This window comes from Aquarana catesbeiana, linkage group LG11 (genome assembly GCF_042186555.1).
Source record: "Aquarana catesbeiana isolate 2022-GZ linkage group LG11, ASM4218655v1, whole genome shotgun sequence".
In the NCBI taxonomy this organism is placed as follows: Eukaryota; Metazoa; Chordata; class Amphibia; order Anura; family Ranidae; genus Aquarana; species Aquarana catesbeiana.
This window is the reverse complement of record NC_133334.1, coordinates 78,336,888-78,354,031: the sequence shown is the minus strand read 5'-3', so window position 1 is coordinate 78,354,031 and position 17,144 is coordinate 78,336,888. Positions and strand designations below refer to the sequence as shown.

General features: G+C 43.9%; 1 protein-coding gene across 4 annotated transcripts in view; it reads right to left on the bottom strand.

Moving 5' to 3' along the window:
* CPT1A (carnitine palmitoyltransferase 1A) overlaps nucleotides 1–16,337 on the bottom strand; it is a 119,238-nt gene extending 102,901 nt beyond the window's left edge. The window contains exon 1 of one of the 4 annotated variants that reach the window (XM_073604569.1): nucleotides 16,055–16,337. The gene's annotated coding sequence lies outside the window, so the exon portion shown is untranslated. Of the gene's footprint in view, nucleotides 1–9,075; nucleotides 9,508–16,054 lie in introns of those variants that run through there. The other 3 variants (XM_073604567.1, XM_073604566.1, XM_073604568.1) reach the window with 3 other exon arrangements.
* Between the last annotated feature and the right edge of the window lie 807 nt (nucleotides 16,338–17,144).

Here is a 17,144-nt window from a genome sequence, read left to right as displayed (position 1 = left end):
TGAAGAGTTGTAAAAGTGGGTGGAACTCCACTTTAAAGAAAAAAAAAAGGAACCTTTAGAACCACTTTAATATATACTTTATTATTATCATCAGCCCCATCTAGTGACCAAAATGGGGTAATTTCCTGATTCACTCTATTTTGTAAAACTGAATAACATTCAACCTATAGAGAAAAAGCCTAATAACATTTATTTTTGCACTCCTATGGAGAAAGGATGTACACGCATTTTCAAAGGACAAATACCTCTGCAGTTTTTTTAGAACTACACCCTTTAATGTTATACAGAATAATCTGGTTAAGTGATTTTCGCTTAACTGTAAAAGCAGAAAAGATTGCTTGCAAATGACTGTTTTAGATACAGACACACAAGCATCACTTTACGACAAGCACTTGAAATAAACTGACACACACCAGAGAATACATGCAAAGTATTTGTAGTAATAAAAAGGTGCTTAATAAGTGTTGGATAAACATTCGAGACCTTTGCCTGCAGCTAAACAGATCCTTACTCATCACCGTTCACATGGTTTATGTAATACCAGTATTAGGGCTAATTCATAATAGTGCACTGATCTGTGTTTTAGTGCATCTGTTAAATGCAGGTCAACTCATAGTCACATACAGTGAGGGGAAAAAGTATTTGAGCCTCTGCTGATTTTGTACATTTGCCCACTGACAAAGAAATGATCAGTCTATAAGTTTAATGGTAGGTTTATTTTAACAGTGAGAGACAGAATAACAACAAAAATATCCAGAAAAACACATTTTTAAAAAAGTTATAAGTTGATTTGCATTTTAATGAGTGACATAAGTAGTTGATCCCCTATCAATCAGCAAGATTTCTGGCTCCCAGGTGTCTTCTATACAGGTAATGCTGAGATTAGAAGCACTCTCTTAAAGGGAGTGCTCCTAATCTCAGCTTGTTACCTGTATAAAAGACACCTGTCCACAGAAGCAATCAGTCAATCAGATTCCAATCTCTCCACCATGGCCAAGACCAAAGAGCTGCCCAAGGATGTCAGGGACAAGACTGTAGACCTACACAAGGCTGGAATGGGTTACAAAACCATCGTCAAGCAGCTTGGTGAGAGGGTGACAACAGTTGGTGTGATTATTCGCAAATGGAAGAAACACAAAATAACTGTCAATCTCCTTTGGTCTGGGGCTCCATACAAGTTCTCACCTCGTGGAGTTTCAATGATCATGGGAATGGTGAGGAATCAGCCCAGAACTACACGGGAGAATCTTGTCAATGATCTGAAGGCAGCTGGGACCATAGTCACCAAGAAAACAATAACACACTACGCCATGAAGGACTGAAATCTTGCAGCACCCGCAAGGTCCCCCTGCTCAAGAAAGCACATGTACAGACCTGCCTGAAGTTTGCCAATGAACATCTTAATGATTCAGAGGAGAACTGAGTGAAAGTGTTGTGGTCAGATGAGACCAAAATCAAGTTCTTTGGCATCAACTCAACTAGCCGTGTTTGGAGGAGGAGGAGGAATGCTGCCTATGACCCCAAGAACACCATCCCCACCGTCAAACATGGAGGTAGAAACATTATGCTTTGGGGTGTTTTTCTGCTAAGGTGACAGGACAACTTCACCACATCAAAGGGACGATGGGCCATGCACCATCAAATCTTGGGTGAGAGCCTCCTTCCCTCAGCCAGGGCATTGAAAATGGGTCATGGATGCGTATTCCAGAATGACAACTACCCAAAATACACGGCCAAGGCAACAAAGGAGTGGCTCAAGAAAAAGCACATTAAGGTCATGGAGTGGCCTAGCCAGTCTCCAGACCTTAATTCCATAGAAAATATGTGGCGGGAGCTGAAGGTTCGAGTTACCAAAAGTCAGCCTTGAAACCTTAATGACTTGGAGGGGATCTGCAAAGAGGAGTGGGACAAAATCCCTCCTGAGATGTGTGCAAACCTGGTGGCTAACTGTAAGAAACGTCAAATACTTATTTCACTCATTAAAATGCAAATCAATTTAGAACTTTTTTAAAATGCGTTTTTCTGGATATTTTTGTTGTTGTTCTTTGTATTACTGTTAAAATAAACCTACCATTAAAATTATAGACTGATCATTTCTTTGTCAGTGGGCCAACGTACAAAATCAGCAGGGGATCAAATACTTTTTTGCCTCACTTTCCTAACTAAACGCAGCACGCATAGCACAGTAAAACACTGGCTAGGCCAATATTTAACACTTTGATGTCCCTAGATGCCTAACCCCTTCTCAGCCAGTATCATTAGTACAGTGACAGTACATATTTTTAGCACCAATAACTGTATTAAGCCCTGTACACACAGGCAGAATGTCGAAGAACATTTGCTGGCTTTTGTCGGATATGCATGCTGGAAAACCAGCAGTCGACCGACTCCCGATCAGAGCTCTTAGCCAATGGCAGAGAGCGGCGATATGAGTGTTCTACCTGGGGGGGGTGTCCCCCTGTCAGAACTCAACAGCTCAGCGGGGGAGATCGCTGGACTAACCTCCATTGTTTAGTACAGCGGCTTCTGCCCGGAGCTGTCAATTTTTTTTCGTGCAACCCCAAAACTGTAGTGTTACTGCTTCCCACAAAGTGTCAAAGGTGTCAGTTAGTGTCTGACTGTCTGCTGCAATATCGCAGTCCTGCTATAAGTCGCTGATCGGCAACATTACTAGTGTAAAAAATAAATAAAATAAAAATGTCAGTATCCATGCAATAGTTTGTAGACGCTATAACATTTGCACAAACCAATACACACTTATTGGGGTTTTATTTTACCAAAAATATGTAGCAGAATACATATTGGCCTAAATTTATGAAGAAATTTGATATTTTTTATCTTTTATTTAATGTGTTTTATAACGTGTGTTTTTTTTTTTTTTTTTTTATTGTTTGTCTTTTTTTAGCTTATATCCAAAGAATGAAAAATGCAGCGGTGATTAAATACCACCAAAAGAAAGCTCTATTTGTGGGGAAAAAAAACGTATATAAATTTTATTTGGGTACAGCATTGCATGACGCGCAATTGTCAGTTAAAGTAATGCAGTGCCGTATTGCAGCAGAAAATGGCCTGGACATGAAAGGGGGTAAATCCTCCGGAGGTCAAGTGCTTAAAGTGTGTCTGGAATCAAAACATTTTATTTTTATTTTTGGATAGAGGGGCGAGGGCTTGGAACCTTGTCGCTATCCGTCTCTATTTGCCCTGATAACCACTGTCACTGGGACTAGAAGTGAGGGGAGTGAGTAGTCACCGGAACTGAAAGTGAGAGAAAATCTTCCAAGGTGGACACTTCCTGTGACAATGGTCTAACAGGGGACTTACCTCACTTTGGAAAGATTTTCCCTCAGTTCCTGTTGTATCTACAGGACAGAAAGTGAAGAGAAATTTCTTAAGTGGGACACAGATGGCACAAAACAAGCTAACAGAGATTTACGGTACTTGTTTCATACTCTATTCAAGGTGGAAAGGAGATTGACATTTATGGTGTAAGGCCCTATTTACAATATGATGCTCAACGTCAGATGTTGCACATATGTACTTTATTGTGTATTAATCACACTATGCGCATTCGACAGTCCATTCATTTCAATGGGATACCCTATGCGTGACATACACCTTTTTTAAGCTTTGACCATTTAATTTTTTTTTTCGTATTACCATGTTTTGCTCAATTTTTCATGCGATTAGGAAATATACTATTCACCGGCGCTGCTATAGCGTGAATGCAGCCTAAAGCCCCCGTACACATGATCAGAATATCGTACAAAAATGCTTTCGAATCGATCTTGCGATAATCTGATCGTTAGTACACAACATAGTCGTCCAAAATTTTCCGAAAGGGACAAACACAAAGATGTTTCCTGTACAATACCGGATTGTACAATTTTTGTTTAATCCGTACAGTTTTCGACCGAAAATACAAATACATTAAATCACTTCCAAATGTTCATTCTGTCATACGAGAATTTTCAAACTTTAGTAACCTATTTGTTTACGATATGGAGACTAGCATGCAAAAAAAAAAAAAACCCGACAATCGTTCGTCCAATAATCTCACTTACCTGCAAAAGAATTCATCGATGTCCCCTGTGCAGGCTGCGTCCATCTGTGCCCCTCTTCCTTCCGGGGGCCGCGGACTCCGGCTCTGTGACTGGCCGGAGCTGCATGACGGCACACGCTGGGGGAAGAAACGGCACGGAGGTCCGTTTCTTCACAGCGCATGCACCGATTACATCATCGGCGCACTACAAGTGAAATATCTCCTAAACGGCACATGTTTAGGAGATATTTCCACCACCTATAGGTAAGCCTTATTCTAGGCGTCCATCTTCGCCACTCTTCCTTCCGGGGGCCGCGGACTCCGGCTCTGTGACTGGCCGGAGTCACGTGACGCAGTAACGGCACACGCTGGGGGAAGAAACAGCACGGAGGTCCGTTTCTTCACAGCGATTGCACCAATTACATCATTGGCGCACTACAAGTGGAGTATCTCCTAAACGGCACACGTTTAGGAGATATTTCCACTACCTATAGGTAAGCCTTATTCTAGGATTACCGATAGTTAAAAGTCACTAGGGAGGGTTTACAACCACTTTAATAATGGAACTACTTCCTGCTTTTAAAACAGTGTTTTATTGTGTAAGGAAGTCTAGTACTAATAAATATCATTGTATGCTCACTACCCCGAATGACGATTGTTCTTTCTGTTCCTTTGATGATAATAGCCAAGAACAGATGCGGGGCAGAGTACAGGGTCACACCCAGCATGCTTTGTGCTGCACTTCATTCATATAAATGGTAACTAATGGAATGAACATGACAGACAGATAAGAAGAACTAATAGACTGTCATCAAAGATTGTTACGGGAACTATCTCCTATTAGTGACATTGTGTATCCATATCTGATAACAGGGGCAGCAAATTCCTTTTTATAGTGTGAACAAACTGCAGTCTGTTCTTTTTACAGGAAGCTGCCATGAAGTTTCCAAACACTAAAACAGAACTAACGCTGGCCACGCACACAAAGATTTTTTTTCTGCCAGGACCAGATTTACATCTCAGGAGCCTATAGGCAAAGAATTCTAAAGCGCACCCCCCACCCTAGTAAGACCAACATTTTTCTTCTTAATAAATGACGGCAAAGGGCTAGGAACTGCAAAATCTTAATTAAAAAAAGCACACTAAAGTGAATTTTAGGGCAAACAAACGCAATAAACTATCCAAATTTTTGGTAACACATAATAGACAAGTAAATAGATACCCAACATGTCAAACCTTAAATTAAAAAAATATGCACCCGTGAAATGGCAGCATACATCAGTACCCTACATTTTCTATAGGCAATGCTTTATAAGTCCCCTATAGGTCATCAGTTTAGTGTTATGGAGGTCTTGTGCTAGAATTATCGCTCTCACTCTGGCGTGCGTGGCGATATGCAGCATGTGTATTGCAATCAACAGTTTCATGTGTGGAAGTGACCCTGACACATCTGTTTATGTTTGTAAGTGTGTATATGTGGGGGTGGCAAGCCTCCAAAAAAAATGTCTATTTTGGAGGGGGGGGGGGGGGGGGGTTGGGGGGTTGGATTTTACGTGCTTGTGTTTAACTATATTTTTTTGCAAAAAAAAAACTTTTTTTTTTTGCTTAACTTTTTCTTCCCATCACATAGGGGACAAAATGTTCCCTATGTGATGATTTTTAAGTGACAGGTTCTCTTTAATGAGAATGTAATACATCCCCTCCAGGTGTTCTGACAGAATGAGCAACCCGCATCACTTCCGTAGATATACATCATCTGTCCTGTATATATAGCTGTGTACAGGACAGATTATGTATATCTGCAGTCAGTGATGATAGAGGAATACAGGAAGGAAGGTGGGTATATATAGCTGTATACAGGACAGATGATGTATATCTGCAGTCAGTGATGATGGATGAATACAGGAAGGAAGGTGGGTGCATATAGCTGTATACAGGACAGATGATGTATATCTGCAGTCAGTGAATGAAAAAAAAATCTACGAATGTATGGCCAGCTTCAGTAAATGACGTGACTGGCGCAACAACGTGTGCATGATTTACACATGTTTTACAGCAAGCTACTGTAACATAAGTATGAGTATATAAGTATGAATAGGCCCATTGTGTAGCCCCAATCTCAGCAGCTGTAGGTCTCTGGAATACAGAAACAATAAAGGGGTACTCCACTTAAAAAAGTATTGACATTTTTCTGTTCAAGACTAAAATAATTATTTTTTAACGGAGAAGTGGCAGACAGACAATCTTAATTGGTAATAATGAATGACTGCTTAGTGCTGGGCTATCTGTACTGATAAGTGCTTTTAATCAAACTCTATGTACTTCAAATTCCCAGAAAAAGCCAGCGTTATAAAAGTAATAAAGATGACAACATGGGAGGGGTGGAGGTAACAGGCCAAATAAAGGCAAAGTTCATGCAGATATGATTCACAATCTTTTCACAAGAAGTTATTAGAAAATGAAAGAAAATAGCTGACTGGCTGTTTTAGGCCCGGTTCACACTGATGCGAGTTCATGACGAATGCGATGCGTCAAAAACACTTTAAATTCGCATGTCATCCCTAAAGTCATTGTTTTCAATGACGGTCGTTCACATACATACCTTGCGATTCCTCTACGAATGCGATGCGATTTAAAAAAGGGTCTTGTGCGAGTTTACTGCGTTGCATTGCGAATTTAGTCTCCATAGACATCAATGTAAATCGTTCTTGAATCGCATTGATGGTTCACATATGTGCGAATTCCACCACACTACTCTCCACAAAAACCAGGAAGTACACAAGAAGTTAACACCTTTTTTTTTTTTTTTACATTATGATTCCATTGGCTAGAATATCAATCGCAGCTATGTCCAGCTCCTGAAATTCGCGGTAAAATCGCACCTCACAAAGGACAAAATAATGGAACAAAATCACAGCGCATCAGTGTGAACCGGGTCTTAAACAACACCTTCATTTTTAGGTCTTTGTAGCATGCCACACTAAGCTGAGAGCCACTAGTGCTGTGTACCCCATAGGCGTACACACGTGGTGTGCCAGGTGTACCTGAGCACAGCCTAATCGCTATGTGTAGTGCCGATTCCCTCTCCTGGCCAGGCTTCCCCCCATGTTGTGCCTTCCCCCCGAAGTGCTGCTGGCTTCTCTCCTCTCATCTTCCCCCGGCTGTGGGGGATGTTTCAGGATGAAGAATGGGGAAGGGGCTAGTAAATATGTCATTTACCGGCCCCTTCCTTTTCTAAATGAACACACTCACTCACTATGTTCATTCATAACTGAAGCATAGTAGACTGTGTTTACTACGCTTCAGTCTGTGAATGCACATGAAGCCGTTCAGTACAGAGCACTTCTCATTCATTCACTGTCCAGCGCAGCTGAGGCTGCAGAGCAAGGCGTGTGTGTTTGAGCTTTGGGGTGCACTCCCTAATGCAGTAGGCTGCACACACCTATGTGTGTAAAACTCATAAAGAGAAATAGCTGTATGCAGGTATAAGCTGGTACTTCTGTAAACATACACATGTGTACAGAGACAGTCTGTGTCCAGGGTCATACGTCCGTAAGCATGAGCAGCTTTACATAAGTACTGGTGTATACCACATACAGCCATTGCTCTCTATAGGTCATCAGTACAGTGTAATCAATAATAAGATTCCACCTGTGTTTGTTTTTTTGGTGCAGATAAGAGGAAGTATAACATCTCATTATTTATTATTGGTAAACTATTACACTAGGAGTATGTAGGGTTTTAAAATACACCAAACAGCCATAACATCAAGATCACCGACAGATAAAGAGAATAACACTGATTATCTTGTTATCATGGCATCCAAATGTTGGTGGGATATATTAGTAAAGTAAACATCGTGTCCCTGAAGTTAAAAGCACCTACAATGGGCATGTGAGCTTCAGAACTGGACCGCTGAGCAATGGAAGAAGGTGGCCTGGTCTGATGAACCACATTTTTTTTTTACATCATGTGGATAGTTGGATGCACGTGCGTCACTTACCTGGGGAGGAGATGGCACCAGGATGCTGTATGGAAAGAAGGCAAGCCGAAGGAAGCAGTGTGATGCTTTGGGCATTCTCCTGCTGGAAAGCCTTGGATCCTGCCATTCATGTGGATGTTACTTTGACATGTACCACCTACCTAAACATTTTTCTGACCAGTACACCCCTTTCATGGAAACGCTATTCCCTGATGGCCAGGAATGGCAGGTTTATGCACCCTGCCACACTGCAAAAATGGTTCAAGAATGGTTTGAAGAACACAACAAGTTTGAGGTGTTGACTTGGGCCTTCAAGCTCTCCAGATCTCATTCCAATTGAGCATCTGCAGGATGTGCTGGAAAAACTAGTCCGATCCATGGAGGCCCCACCTCGCAACTTAGGGCCCTTTCACACTGGGGCGGTTTGCAGGCACTATTGCACTAATAATAGCGCCTGCAAACCGACCCGAAAGTGCCGCTGCTTTGTCTCCAGTGTGAAAGCCCCGAGAGCGGTGCGCTAGCAGGACGGGTAAAAAAGTCCTGCTAGCAGCATCTTCGGAGCAGTAAAGGAGCGGAGTGTATACCGCTCCTTCACAGCTCCTGCCCATTGAAATCAATGGGAAAACGCGGCTATACCGCCGGCAAAGCGCCTCTGCAGAGGCGCTTTGCGGTGGTTTTTAACCCTTTCTCCGCTGCTAGCGGGGGTAAAACCACCCAGCTAGCAGCCGAATACCGATAGTAAAGCGCCGCTTACAATAGCGGCGCTTTACCGCCGACGCCACCCCCGCCCCAGTGTGAAAGGGGCCTACAGTACTTAAAAGATCTGCTACTGACTACTTGGTGCCATATATCACAGCATGCCTTCAAGGTTCTAGTGGCATCCATGCTGCAAAGGGGCGGTGTTGTTTTGGTGGCAAAAGGGGGACCTACTCAATATTAGGTGTGTCATCATAATACTATGGCTGATCAGTGTACATGTATCATTTTTTTTTTTCAACATATTCAGCTCTCCCCCTCTTTGATGGCTACTGCATTTTTAATTTTTTTTACTTACCGCAATCAGGGATGCAGTAAATGCTCTGTGTGGTCCCTGTGATGTCATTGTAGTGATGTCATAACAGGAGCTAAAGGACTCTTCTCGCCATCGGATTCATCATGGAAGAAGGCACCTTTCGTCCCTTCCACAGGTCTTGTCGGTGATCTGGACATCTCTGCGCCATCAATCACAATGCCTGGGAAGGAAATAGGTGGGACCAGCACTGACTGGCAATGTTCTCAAAAGTCACAACAGCTGAGAACCCTCCTCTGCCTGCATAATGGCACAGCGCTCAACAGCATGACAAGGCTGTAGTGATTTTACTGGAGGGAAATCTGTGTTGTCACCCTGTTAAAGGAAGTGCCAGGCGCAGGCAGAATCCCAAGGTATATCTGCACAGATACAAAGGGCAACTTGCATTTAAAATATTCCAGTTTGCCTTATAAGATTATGATTTTTAACAAGAAATTGTTTATAAATGAACTACAGTTCTACTTTAATAGAAGCCAGAAAATGTAATGCAGTACCCGACTATATTGTCCCCTAGCTGTTAAACTGCAAATGTATACGAGTAGAATCACAATTTTAGGGCCCATTCACAGTGTTAAATGTGCATATATTGCCAGGTAAATGAATGTTGCATTGCATGAGCCCAAACATTCATTACCAATGTGCTCTCAATGTGTGTCCATTGTCTGCAAGGTGACACTAATGTTTCAGTTGCATCTATTGCAGTGCATTGTGGGTTAGAGGCTTTTGTTGTGTGCATATATGCACATTGGGGATCCCATTACAAATAAATGGGAATGCAACCCATATACAGCATAATACAAGAAATGGTCAGAGACTGCAGTCGTGATAAAAGAGATGATAAGAGACTGCAGACGTGATACAAGGGATGGTCAGAGACTGCAGACGTGATACAAGGGATGGTCAGAGACTGCAGACGTGATACAAGGGATGGTCAGAGACTGCAGACGTGATACAAGGGATGGTCAGAGACTGCAGACGTGATACAAGGGATGGTCAGAGACTGCAGACGTGATACAAGAGATGATAAGAGACTGCAGACGTGAAACAAGGGATGATAAGAGACTGCAGACGTGATACAAGAGATGATAAGAGACTGCAGACGTGATACAAGGGATGGTCAGAGACTGCAGACATGATACAAGAGATGATAAGAGACTGCAGACGTGATACAAGAGATGGTCAGAGACTGCAGACATGATACAAGGGATGGCCAGAGACTGCAGACACAATACAAGAGATGGTCAGAGACTGCAGACACAATACAAGAGATGGTCAGAGACTGCAGACACAATACAAGTGATGGTCAGAGACTGCAGACGTGATACAAGAGATGGTCAGAGACTGCAGACGTGATACAAGGGATGGTCAGAGACTGCAGACGTGATACAAGGGATGGTCAGAGACTGCAGACGTGATACAAGGGATGGTCAGAGACTGCAGACGTGATACAAGGGATGGTCAGAGACTGCAGACGTGATACAAGAGATGGTCAGAGACTGCAGACGTGATACAAGAGATGGTCAGAGACTGCAGACGTGATACAAGGGATGGTCAGAGACTGCAGACGTGATACAATGGATGGTCAGAGACTGCAGACGTGATACAAGAGATGATAAGAGACTGCAGATGTGATACAAAGGGATGGTCAGAGACTGCAGACGTGATACAATGGATGGTCAGAGACTGCAGACACAATACAAGAAATGGTCAGGGATTGCTGACATAATACAAGAGATGGTCATAGACTGCAGACACGATACAAGAGATGGTCAGAGACTGCAGACGTGATACAAGGGATGGTCAGAGACTGCAGACGTGATACAAGGGATGGTCAGAGACTGCAGACGTGATACAAGGGATGGTCAGAGACTGCAGACGTGATACAAGGGATGGTCAGAGACTGCAGACGTGATACAATGGATGGTCAGAGACTGCAGACGTGATACAAGAGATGATAAGAGTCTGCAGATGTGATACAAAGGGATGGTCAGAGGCTGCAGACACGATACAAGAGATGGTCATAGACTGCAGACACGATACAAGAGATGGTCAGGGACTGCAGATATGATGCAGGAGACTGTGAGAGACTTTGAACATGCTATATGAATTGTTGGAGACTGGGAACATGCTCCAGGAAACAGTGATTGCCTGGAGACATATCACATATGACTGCTAGAAATCACTACTATAATTGGGGAATAGGGAAAACAGATTAGTGTCTGTAGGAGCTTAACGGCCACACACAGAGTGCCAAAGGGCCACACGAGGATTGGCACCAGGGCTATGAATGAATGAATGTGATCTTTATATTAGTGAGTTCATGATAGCTAACACCAGATCAGGGCAACCTGTGCTTTGCACTAAGGTCAGTCCACACAAAACTGATACTTCAGGTTTTGGAGAATGCCATTGTGTCTTGATACACCATTTACTCAGTGACTCTGATTGTACTTCCAACTACTACCTACCTGCCCTGATTGTTGTAAGATAGACTCACCCTGCCTGTTAGATTTCTACAACATGAGGTGTTTAAGCATGCAAAGCAAGGTGGGAACACTCTAATGTCCAGATCCAAAGCTAAAAATGGGGGATCTGATGCTGGCTTGTGGATGCCAACTGTTTGCATCCAGAATGAACAGCTGCGGGCCCTGTTGGTCTTTCATTGCTTTGTATGGGGCTTAGGCAGGCCTGATTCACACCTATGCATTTTAGTGCTTTTTGCAGATTTGCACTACAGTCCATTTAACATGGTTTCCTATGGAACACGTTCTGTGGTGCAAATCTGCAAAAAGCACAAAAAAAAATGCATAGGTGTAAATCAGGCCTTAATGCCTGCAGCTGCTTGTGGAAACCCCACTGAGTCTCCTGCAGAAACTTGGGGTCTGCCACTAAAATGCATGTGTGAATGAGGCCTAAAAGCAGCATCTGGACGCATACACACTAGATGATATGCTGCAGTCAGAACAACCAGCCCTGGATGCAAGCTGTCTGTATCTAGGGCCAGTCAAAAGCCCTATCCCCATGTAACCACTTGTATGGGTGCTTGAACGTGGACAGTGGTGGCACCAGCCATTGACTTGTACAGGGTACAAATCCAGACATTCCAAGTCTCCCGCATTTCTGAGGCTGCTCCCGCACACCCGCAAGCACCTCGCGATCTCCCAGGAAAATCTGCGGGTGCCACCCCCTTGAAATGAGTTTTTGCAGGTTGGGATGTCTGCAAATCTGTCCTCATGGTTGGCATCCCAATGAGCAAAATGTATGCATAGGGTAAAGTTTCTCTGCCGTGGATTTTGGTCAGCAGAAAAGTTAATCCTCTGTATGAATGAGCCCTTAATAAAAACGTTCGTACTATATATTTGCTTCTACTGTCCCTTACATAAATCCACTAATGACAGGCAATCGCAGGAGGTGTAGTGCGGCACTGCTACACATCTGCTTCCACGTGACAACAAAAACATGGTACGTCCAGCCCTCAGTCATCCAGTAGAGTGTATGTTTTTTTTTTTTTTTTATTGAAGTGCTCCTGTATACGTTAATGCATGTTTTTTGCACGTGTATAAAGCTCCAGGCGTTTGTTTCCTGTGCTAGGCAAGGAGGGAGAGGAACTCATTTACACACTGACAGGAACTTTCAATGAACTACCACAGCGCTGGGGGGAAGGGCACGGGGGCAGCTGCAGCACTAACATGTTAGACCCCTTTCACACTGAGCTGTTTGAAAACTGCCTATAAATTGCTGAGCACTTTTGCAGAGCTTTTCAAGCGCTTTTGAGGTATTAGCGGTGTGCTTTTTTGAAGGTCGTGTGACTTCAAAAACTGCTGCAAGAACCATTTTGAGGGACTTTTGAAGTACTTTTCAGGCGCTTCCCATTCATTTCAATGGAGAGGGGCACTTTTGAGGTGCTTTTGTTAGCGCTCCAAAGATGCTACTTGCAGAAGTTTTTTCATCTCCCCGCCAGCGCACCGCCCCAGTGTGAAAGCATTCATTGATCTTAATGGAAATAGGTTTTTGTGAGCTTTTCATGCGCTTTTTTTTTAACACAAAAGCACCTCAGTGTGAAAGGGGTCTTGCATGTTTACTCTGAATACAAGTGTAACATGTGACATGTTAGAAAAGGTGAACGTATCCTTTAAGTGCAGAGAGGCATGTGTGTTTACAGGCACTCCCATTGAAGTCTTTGGGGCCAAAAACACCTGATTATGCTCAAATACACTTCATGTGTGCATGCAAGAGCCTGCATACTGACTTTCATTCCTGGGACCCCATGCAACCATACAGCTGTCCATTGAGATGCATTAGAAGAGGTAGCTGTACGCACCACAGGTTGTGTAAAGCAGCTACATATGCACTAAAGCAGTGGCAGCTGGTGCTCAAAAATTTTTTTTTTGGGGGGGGGGGGGGGTGCAAACAAACTGAAAAATACTGAACCCCCCCCCCCCCATCAACTGCAGCCTCACTGTGCCCATCAAATGCAGCCACTGTGCCCATCATATGCATCGCCACCAGTGCCCATCAAATGCAGCCACTTGTGCCCATCAAATGCAGCCACTGTCCCCACCGACCCCTGCTTGCGGCTCTGACGGCCCCCCCTGCTTGCGGCTCTCTGACACCCCCCCTGCTCGTGGCTCTCTGACCCCCCCCCCGCAGGATGCCCTGGCGCTTTGGCCAATTGGGAAACAGGTCTAACAACCTGCCTCCCTTATTGGCGGGGATGAGCATTAGTGTGAAAATAGCAAAAATTCATTGCTATCGTCACACAACTGGGTGGGATCAGGGCGCACTCTCTGCGACCCGAGCCCACCCTATTTTGAAGCCTATTAAGAGCCTCTGACTCTAATCGGGTGCTTCAAAAAGTACCACCCCCTCCCATAGGAATCCATGCGTCCGGTGTCCTGAAAGGGTCCGGATGCATGGATTTGGGGGGTTTGCACCCGTGCACCCACAATGCACGGGCTGCTCCTACGGAAGTATACTCTGAATGCAGATAGTGTACACTCAGAGCATAAGCCAGTGCGTATGTGGATGCTTTACGCAACTCCTGGCGCACAACCGTGTACAGCCACCTCCTAATGAGACTGTACATGGCGGTAGCAGCAGGTCCCAGACATATCGGTAGGCGGCCTCTGCACAGCTCTGTGCAAGAAGCCAATATAGTTCATATACGTCTATGACTGTGCGGTGCTGAGCATACAAGCGACTGAGCGTTGAAAAGTGAACAAGCACAATTACACACAATGGGAGTCTGAGTGTTACTCCTAGTCAGGTGTAAGGAAACACACCACAAAGTGCTCAGGTGTGAATGGAGCCAGAACTTTATTTATAAACAGCAGCACATGATAAACAAGGAAGCTGAGGAGGAATTCTATTGTCCCTGACAACCTGCTAGCCAGTTCCTATACCATCACGCTGCACTCTGACTTTCACCTTCCCCCCTTTGCCTCATCATCTCCCTTTTATAGTCAAGGGCACGGCATTCACACTACACTATTCCTATTAGCAGACCCCGCCCCTCCGTACACGTCACGCACCCAACCCCCAAACCCGCTCTGAGAGCACATGACGGCGTCTGCACAGAAAGTAGGTAAAAGGTCGCGCGCTGTGATTGGCTGGCCTGGATGGAACGTGAATCAATGGAGGAGAGGAAGGTTCTCTTTACAATGGAGACCTTCAGACAGCGTGTGATAGGACAGGCTGAGCTAGATCCTTCCACTGTGCATCACATCTACATTATCATACTGATAGGGTTATAGAGAGTACAAAGGATTCATGGGCAGCAAAGCTTGCAATCTGATCCACACTGACATTAAAATGAATTTGCAAAAAGTCTACTCTCTGCAATCATTATCCTACACAGGATGGAGACAGCAGAATGTGAAATAATCCTAAAACATAATCCTCAGCTTTTAGATTGTAAGCTCTTGGGCACCCGCCCAACCCTCTTGTATTGAATTGCATGCTAACAGTCCCTCTATATTGTAAAATGTTTGCGCTTTATAAATCCATCATAATCAGGATTATGTCTCATGTATGACAGAATGGCATGCGATGTAAGGCTACGTTTGCGCTTGTGTGGTGCATTTGCACGCATACGTCGCGGGTACAGCAGCCCATTCATTTGAAATGAGGAACGCAGGTAACAGAGTCTAGTAACGTGTTTTTTTTTTTTTTTTAAATCGCGCCGCACGGAATTGCATGGTGCTGCGACACCACGCGTTTTGCTGATGTGTGTGGAGGGGAGGGGCACTAAGAATGTATGGTACCCCATGCGTCCGCTAAAGATTAGCGTGTTTTGGCTGTGGGTCGGAAACGCACTCAATTTTGTGAGTGTTCGCGACCCGCAGAAGTGTGAGCCCGGGGCTAAGAACATAAAAATACAAAATATTAACATAGAAATATTTTAAGATCTAAGCAAACATAACTGATGTCTAATGTATCACATGCACTGTAAACACATAAAATGTAACAATATCAAAATATAAAGTAACAAAGAAAAAAAATGACATTTCTGCAGGTCCTGAATTAATTGGCACCATACAATGAATGTGATAACTAGCATAGTTCAACTTGCAAGATGTGGTTACCAATAGCAACCAGCTGTCTGTCTTATCTAAGGAAAGGCCCTTTAATGCGGTTACCCATAGCAACCAGATCACAACAGCCCAGTCTCCTTTTAATGTAGTTGCTCATAGGAACCAGATGACAGCTGTCTCTTGTGGTCTGATGACAGATCATAGGTTTGTGGCACATTGCTTGTTGATGAAGACCCTGGCAATGCAAGGGTTACTCATCCCAATGCCCAATGACAACTACATCTTCACCATTAGTGTCAGGGTGACACCGGGGATAAAGTTGCATGGGGGACATGGTCCCTCCTGTATTAGCAGCTGGGAGAAAGCAACAATACCATAGACAGGGAAAGGGATGCAGGGTTAGAAGTTGCTAGAAGGGAAGCATGTGTTACCTGCCTGTGCTCTCCTCTTGATAAGCTGCAGCAGGAGCTGTGCAGATCCCCAAGCCTCTCTGCCCTGCAACCCTCACGGAATGGAAAGTCAGCCCTCCCCACCCTGCGCCTTCCTACCAGAGGGAGGGACCTGCATTGTTCCCTCATACACACTACACAAGCTGGAGCTTCCTAGCTGCTGCCATGGAATTTCATTCAATCCCACAAGTGGCAGGCAATGCTGAGAAAATCGCTGGCGTCGTTGCCATAATTTCAATATTTCGCTTGGAAGATCGCAGGACTTCCTGCTTTAGAAGATGACGCAGGACAGACGTGTTAACCACTTCGAGGGCCGGTCCACACCATAGAAATGCATTCCGATGCTTTTCTGCATGCACGTTTTTTGATGCGTTCTAGTGCATTTTTTCCCTACCCTCTTATTTCTTCAGATTAAATAAGGGCCGGTGCGTTTTTGATGCGTTTTACCACATTCCAGTACAGTTCAGTGCAGACAACATGCAGCATGTTCTACTTTTTTTTTTTTTTCTGGAACTGACCGCACTGATGTGAGCTATGTGATTGAAAACCATATGACCTTTACCTTTAATGCAGAAAAAAAAACGCATTGGACTGCATGTGGTGTGAACTGGCCCTAAGAATAGGCTTTTTCTAGACCTTTTTGTTTACAAGTTTTAAAGAGAAGTATGGGAATTTTTTTTTTATCCCATATCCATACGTTGGATCAAAAAGTTACAGGAGGCACCAATGCAGGATGGAACTGCGGGAGCCTAAGGTAGCACAGTGCCACGTCCTAAATGTGGATTAAATAAAAAGAAAGTAGAAAAAAATGGACTTTCCAGGCACCAATCATAGAAAAATAAACAATAATATTTTATTCATAATTAATACATTACAATAAAAAAACATTTAAAATATTGCAAACTTTTTGCAATAACATACTTACATTGGTGGATGCAGCATCAGACCGATGCTGCATCTGTCCCCCGCCGCCTCTTCACTAAGAACCGATCGATCGAACATCTCCGATGGCTTGGTTCTCTCATCTCACGGAGTGGAGAGCTGCTGCCTGTCAATCAGCATCTCTCCTGCT